Raw genomic sequence first — 7075 nt, 5'->3', positions numbered from 1 at the left:
TTCCCAGACTGAAGTATGCATACACAAGGGATGAATGACTGCAGCACAGAATTCATATGGACGTCTTAAGCTTTTTACTTTACTGTGCTAATAAACCATTATTTTGGTGACAATACAGACAAAAATATTACCCAGTGTAATATCTGGGTAAAATCTCTTATTTTGAATGAATGCACATAAATTGAAAACTTTTTCCATTTGCGTCTATGCATCTCAACCTCATTGTTCCATATGCACTCAATGCAGGCAGTAACAGAGTACACAGCAAAATCACAGCATGGTTTTAAAAGCTTTGCTACATCCACCCTTCTGAAAGCAGCCATTGGCAAAGGACATGCCACAGCTGCTGTTGAATTTAACCTCCCTCCTCATGGGGTCTGTGATGTGATCTCTGATGGTATTGATTCATACTCTCTGAACATCTAAGCGGCCAAAGAGGGACTCTTTGCTGTTCAGCACGCTGGGCAATACTCATCCAAACTGGATCTGACATGAACGAATGGAAATTTAAGAAATATTTTAATTTTATATCTTATATTATCTTAATCTTATTTAAACTGTATACATACATTAATAATAGATGTGCAATGACTTATACACACACACTACTGTTCAAAAGATTGTGGTCAGTATTTAAAAAAAGCGCTTTAAAAATGAGAATAAAAAAAATATTCAACAAAAATATTAAGCAGCACATCTGTTTTCAACATTGCTAAAAATAAGAAATGTTTCTTATCACCAAATCAGCATATTAGATTAACATCTGAAGGATCATGTGACACTGGAGACTATAGTAATGCAACAATAAAAATTTTTACTGACCCAAAACTTATGAAGTAAATATATACTCCTGGTGATATTAATAAATACATATTGATAAATACAAACAAACAAATAAATAAATAGTGAAACAAACAAAAAAGCAATAAAAAAAAAACAACAACTACATAATGAAAAATATTCCCATGGATCATGAAGGGCTGAGCTCCCTCTGGCTCAGAGATAAGAGAGTGACTGATGAGTGTGATGTTGGGTCTATGCTTTTTCCTATGCTACCAAATGCTTTTAACCTTAGTGGATGTAACAAACCATAAGTGAAAGATTAAAGAACCCAGTGTACTTTTCAAAAGGAGACACAGAACAGATGTCCATATGCTCTGACTGATGTACCTGGATATAGTGACTATGGTGGGTTTGGGCAGGGCTTCCAGGAAGAGCTGCACAGCCGTGATCATTTGCTGGATCTCCTCCTCACTGCTGATGTGGTGAGGGAGCTCGGAATAATCACAGGTAAAGCCTGCTTGATGCAGCTAAACTCACAAATATATCAGCCTGTGGCACTGGCAGACGTGCCTCAGCACCACAAACCAAGGAAGGCAAATTTGTTATCCCTCATGTTCAGCTTGGAGGCTTGAAAAATATACTTGATATTAAGTAACAAACTGATACTTCATTATTTTTCCTCATCACTGCAAAACATTTTTAATTAGTATTGTGTCTTGTTTTCCAGAAAACAATATCTAAACATCTTTGATATATTTACTTTACAATGCATTACTTGTTTTTAAAGATTATGCCTTGAATCACATTCATTACATCTAAATTACATTGGCATGTTATTGGCATGTTTTTACTTAACTCATGATTATATATACATTTTCATATTTTTCCAGATTTTACACACACATACACACACACACACACACACACACACACACACACACACATCAATTTTGATTGTCATTTAAATGAACAAGGATGTTTAGGGGTTTCAAAACTACTGTTTGGTCTGAGATGCCACAGAGATATTAAACATGAATAAATACATTCGCTAACATGAGTGCAGCAATACACCCGACAGAAGCTTATTTTGTATTTTTCAACACTGTTCAATTTCAAATGGACCCCAAGCAGAAACAACGTGACTAGCATGGATATGAGCCACATTTCTGAAAAGTGAACTCCACAGTAAAATAGAAGATTAAAGCTTCGGTATCTTCCGCCAACTGGTTTTTCATTATGTTAGAGGAGTTTATAACAAGAATATGAAGGTAAAATAAGACGATTTGAAACTTGCTGATATTATTTTTCTACATACATCATTGTAGACTATGAAAGCATAAAAACTATTTGGGATATCTGGGATGACAGATACTTCAAACATGATTAAAATACCCAAAGGATAAACACACACACATATACACAACTTTACCATTTCATAGTCCGGTGACTGAGTTCGATTCTTAAGGCTGTGTACAAGTCTGACAAGAGATTTCATTCTACAAAGAAAGAGAGGGGGGAAAAAAATCAATGCATGAGGCTGTCATCTCCTGCTTGATCAAATGCATACTGACCATATACAGCAATCAATCAAGCCCAATGGTGCACTGAAATGGAGCTATAAACAAAAAGCAGAGCCTGTGGCTCTACCGTCTCAATGACAGCAGTAATGCATACCTTGGGTTTGCTGCTAAACGTTCAACGGTTTCCTGGCTGTCATCCTCTACCAGTTCAGCAAATGCAGCCTCCAGGTCGTCAAGCTGGTGAGTGCGTCTCTCTACACAATCTAAGAGCTCCTCCTGAAAACCAACACATGGAACTGTAAAGACACCATGGGAAATGTGCCTTCTTGTGTGTCCTGTATTCAACAAAATACACTGAGGTTAAAAAGCCTGAGATCACAATGAATATACATAGGATCTCATTTAAACCTGGGAATTAACAAGGCTTTCGATTTTACTAAATTTCAAACATACATACAAAAGAAATGTCTTTCTACACAATTTTTATGTGACTAATCAAAAGTAAGTACTTTACTATTCAAAGGTTTGGGGTCATTACGTTTTTTTTTTCCTGCCTCAGGAAGGACACATTTAATTAAATGAAGATGACTGCAAATATATTTATAATATTATGAAATATTTTTATATTAAATAAATGTTTCTTGAGCAGCAAATCAGCATATTAGAATGATTTCTGAAGGATCATGTGACACTGAAGAATAGTGTAATGACTGCAGAAAATTCAACTTTGCCATCACTGAATTACATTAAATTTTTAAATATATATAGATATTTTAAATAGAAAACAGTTTCAAATGGAAAACAGTTGTTTTAAATTGTAATAATATCTCATGATATTACTATATTATTAATACATTTTTAATCAAAAATCTTTGTTTTTTTAATTTACTGTAATTTTGATCACAAAAATGCAGCCTTGGTGAGCAAGAAAGGCGTCTTTCAAAAACATTGAAAAAATATTGTCAACCCCAAACTTTTGAACGGTAGTGTACGTTTGTGATTGTGACAACTCTAGGTAATTTAAGTTCATCTCTGAATTGAACTTTTCATTCGCATTGTCAGACTAATACTATAATTTGCAATTCAAATAGTTTTTAAGTAGAAGAATGCAAAACATTTCCACTAGTAGTCTCCGACTTCTGTCTGTATGCATCAGCATTCAAATGAGAAGATGTCAAAGATTACTTTGAGGTCAAGCACGAATGACAAAACAGTTCTGACTGATTCTGATAAAAGCTGTTGCAACAGCTAATTCATACACTCTTTTTACCACACATCAGTTGGTTTAACCATTAACTTGGAGAGCATAGTTGATGCCATTGTTAAAAAGCTTTAGCTTCTTGTAAGATTAGATTTAGCGTCACCCCCTGAAGGTGTTTAGAAACATCCAAAGTGCCTGTTGCTATGATGAATGAATATCTCATGATTAGTTATGATACATTTGATTAGGAATCTTCGTTACCTCATCTGAATCCTGCTGTGGCCTGCTAAAGCTGTATAACTCTTGCAGGAGAGCATACTCTTCCTGTAAGACAACAACGGTGGCAAATAGAATGTAGATATAAATACATATAAAACAATATTGATTCCATATGAGCTCTGAAAAAACTGATTCTATTTAAGCGGTGGAATCTCTTTCATTAGTCTACAAAGCTTTTTCTATATCAGCACTATGTAGATGTGAGAAAGTACACTATGGAGAAGTATTTGCTATCATTTAAAAACAAAAAGGGCTATAATGGTGGATCTGCTAGACTCACTCCACCTCCTTGAAAGGGTTCTTACAGGAGACAAAATCCAAGTCAGTGTCAAGTATGAAAGGGTCAGTTTGCTCTATAACTGCTAAAAGTCGTTCTGTGATGTTGTTTGTTGACCCCTCGTCAGCCTTCATGACTGTGTGACTGCCGTTTCCTGATGCAGTGCTGCCATCAAGCGGTTGAGGAGAGGAAGTGCACGGGCTGTCTTAACGGCACATCACACTGTCCTCTACAGTTGATTTTGGCATTTTAGCACCACTTTGTCCATTTGCATGTGTCCTTTCCTGCGAACTGTCAACAGGATCCACACGGATGACATTTAAATGTAACTCTTTTGGGTTTTCCAGCTGATCCAGTGGAACGTAAAGAGCGTCACTCAAAAAGTAATCGTCTCTGCTTGTGACCCTACAAAGAGAAAGAGATTTCTTCTGAATGTTTTTACATGATTCTAACAGTACAATGTATCCTGACATGATGGAGGGCTCGTCCTTATTAATAGTAAATGAACGTCTGCTGCCATCTCATGGTTACACGCTGATATGCTGCACCTGACCTGATGGTGGTTGTGGATGAATCTTTCCCCACACACATAGAATGCTCCCCTTCTTTGATCTGCTGAGCCCAGTACGGATGCAGCCAGGCTACGTGGGAAACGTGTCCAGCATAGACCATTGGCATAATTCAATTCTCAATGCTCAGCTCACTGCAAGAGCAAACAATAACATGTCAACCCTTATACTCACTGTTGCAACTAATGGTGTGAATGGCTTTATTTTCAACAGCATGAGCTGTCTTTTTAAAGTTCCTCTGATTTTAATAGTCAGAGGAGTATTCATGCATGTTACTCTTTTGTACAGGCATTTTTAACAGTTCTTTGACAACAGCCACGAAGACTTCAACAAGTCATACTTTCTGTACTGTGCTAATGTCTGTCAATTTTTTTATTTATTTAATATTTAAAATTCAATAACTAAATAAATAGTCATTATTCAAAATAAAATACATGTTAACTAAATATACAAAACTCTTTTAAACTTATTTCAGCTAGTTGCTGAATTTCTAATTTATTAATTAACTTGATGTACTAAAATATCAGAAAACTAAAACAGAAATAAAATTTATAAATATTATATAGACATTTGAAAAAATAATAAAAATGACTAACACAAAAAATAAAATTAAAATGTAAAAAAAAAAAAAACTAAATCAAAATATGAATAAAATCTATAAACATATATCAAAGACAGCAGTGTAATAAAATATAAACTAACATAATCTCAATAACGCTGCTTTGTAATTTCAAACACCGCATTAATATTTCCACCACATTTCAAATGATGTGTTGTGTCTGACAGCATTTTGTTGTGCAATTGACATTTTAAACATTTTTGGAATTAAATGGATGACTTCTCCTGCTGAGGCTAATTGCATGGCTAGCATGTTATGTCTCATGAAAACAATTAAATAATACTTTTACTTTTTTAGACATTTTTGGAAAATTTGATTTCATTTGATTGAAAATGATGCACAACAAAAAATGTTAAAAAATTATAATATATTATAAAAAATGATTTAATATTTTTATTTTATGAAATAATAAACAACAAAACACATAATCTTCACTAAAATAATGAAATTGTTTATTTAACTTATCATTTAGATTATCACAGTTTTACAATAATACAATACAATTTTTATAATGGTTTTTCATATTTTTGAGAGTCTGGGCCTGGGACAAGGGTAAAACTATAAAATCTGCACATGAAAGGTATCTGACATGGGAAAAATAAAAATAAATAAAAAAATGAATTAGGAACTTAAAAGTTTCCAAGACAGTTTATGTATAATATTAATAATAATAATAATAATAATAAAAAAAGAAAAAAAAAGTAAATTTTACACGAAAAAAATGTGTCCAAAAAAAAAATCCTATAGGCTAATCGTATAATTTATAATCGTGTCCAAAATTGATTAAAAACCCTTATAAACTCACCTGAACAGAGTCTCTTTGTCATACACCGTATCAGCAGACATGTTCACAGGGATGAGATCAGGATGGGAGTCCAAATGGACCATTTTAATGCCTTTCAGTGGAATATGTTTCGAGCCAATGGCACGATATATGTGTTTTACAGCCTAATGCAGGTGGAAATGACATTTCGGTAACTATTTTTTATTTTACACGTTTAGGGGCTGATTTATCATTCAAAACCACCGACTACGTTGCTTTTATTGGAACTAACGTTACTGTTGATGCAGTTATTTTCTGCATCAATAGTTCCGTCAGACTTAGGATCATAGGATGCCCATTTTCCACAGGTTGATATGATTATTTAGGGTCTTAATGAAAAGTCTGTAACACCTTTTTTACCCTGTCAAAAACAGCTCTTTTCAGATCAAGCCCGTTTTATAGCATTTCCCTTTAAATGTTAATGAGCTCTGCTGACCCCGCCCCTCTCTTCCAGCTGCTCTCAGAGAGACTGTTTTCTTTAGTCGCATTCATTGTGAAACTTGCTAATTAGCACATTATTAGGTAAGGCGATTCATTACAAAACATTACTGCTATGTTCATTATTACATCCAACAACAGAACACCTCAATCGCTTAGGAGTCATTCTTGTCTACATCTGCTCCAGCGGCGAAACAATGGCGGACTGATGACAGCTCACTCAGGGCGGTTCTAGTCTGTGCTGAAATCAGTGTTGCCAACTTCTTTCAATAGAAAGTAGCTAAAGCCAGTTTGAAAAGTAGCTTGTCGCCAGATGACGTCATACACTAATTAGCATATTCATGACGTCAGTAGAGAGCAGACGCAGAGAGAGAGGTGTGTGTGCGCTGACCTCGCGCCGTTGCGTCAGTACCAGCGACCACAGAGACTCGCTAAGGTTTGTCCAAGAAGTCGCTAGATTTGTCGCTAGTCGCTTTTTTGGGAAAAGTCACCGGGGGGTCTGAAAAGTCACTAAATCTAGCGACAAAGTCGCTAAGTTGGCAACACTGGCTGAAATTACTGTCAGT

General features: G+C 35.0%; 1 pseudogene; it reads right to left on the bottom strand.

The window, feature by feature from the left end:
• Window positions 1-368: 368 nt before the first annotated feature.
• Window positions 369-7075, bottom strand: part of LOC107678939 (UPF0489 protein C5orf22 homolog) — a 6933-nt pseudogene continuing 226 nt past the window's right edge.

This window comes from Sinocyclocheilus anshuiensis, unplaced genomic scaffold, assembly GCF_001515605.1.
Source record: "Sinocyclocheilus anshuiensis isolate Anshui unplaced genomic scaffold, SAMN03320099.WGS_v1.1 scaffold1872, whole genome shotgun sequence".
NCBI classification, from domain to species: domain Eukaryota; kingdom Metazoa; phylum Chordata; class Actinopteri; order Cypriniformes; family Cyprinidae; genus Sinocyclocheilus; species Sinocyclocheilus anshuiensis.
The sequence above is the reverse complement of the archived record's forward strand: the minus strand, read 5'-3'. Positions and strand labels throughout refer to the sequence as shown.